The sequence below is a fragment of the Odontomachus brunneus genome, unplaced genomic scaffold (assembly GCF_010583005.1).
Source record: "Odontomachus brunneus isolate Ranch 3 - 2012 unplaced genomic scaffold, Obru_v1 Obru_scaffold_231, whole genome shotgun sequence".
Lineage (NCBI taxonomy): Eukaryota > Metazoa > Arthropoda > Insecta > Hymenoptera > Formicidae > Odontomachus > Odontomachus brunneus.
In genome coordinates this window covers 325,984-326,654 of record NW_022639681.1, presented here as the reverse complement: position 1 = coordinate 326,654, position 671 = coordinate 325,984, and the positions used below count along the sequence as shown (strand labels likewise).

The window sequence follows — 671 nt, the reverse complement described above, 5'->3', positions numbered from 1 at the left end:
CACACACACACACACACACACACACACACACACACACACGCCGCACGCACGCACGCACGCACACGCACACGCATACGCACGCGCATACGTACACACACACACACACACACACACACACAGTTCTACACAGCGTTGTAATATATCTAGTTACATTTAATTATAGTATAATATCTAGATACTTTTTTCATATTTTTATTTGTAACTAGTTGCATTTTTCAATCTAACAACTGTAACTATAACATTTTATCTAAGCATAAAGCTTAACTCGTTAGCTATTGCTTATACCGAAAAAAACTTTTCGTCTCGCTTTGACTTCTACTATCAGCTACTGTTATTTCGATACTTAGCAGTTGGTGTCAGATAATCTGTAACTAACAATCTGTATATGATTTTTTCATATAAAATAACTTACCCAACATCTACCTAAATTTTAATAAAATGTGTAGGAAAATAAGGTTTGTTCTAAATAAAATGCAAAATAAACGCAAAACATTTTTTATAATTTGAGATATTAGTTTTTATTGCTATTAAATTTGTAACTTATGCATTTACAATATCTACATATAGTACCTTTTATAAGTCTGGAAACACGTTATAAAAGAATATGCAATATAAGGGAAATATATTATATTATACATATATATATATATATATATATATATATATATATA

General features: G+C 29.5%; 1 protein-coding gene across 1 annotated transcript in view; it reads left to right on the top strand.

Moving 5' to 3' along the window:
* Positions 1-671, top strand: part of LOC116852505 (tachykinin-like peptides receptor 99D) — a 69,210-nt gene that overhangs the window by 18,896 nt on the left and 49,643 nt on the right. The window lies entirely within an intron of this gene.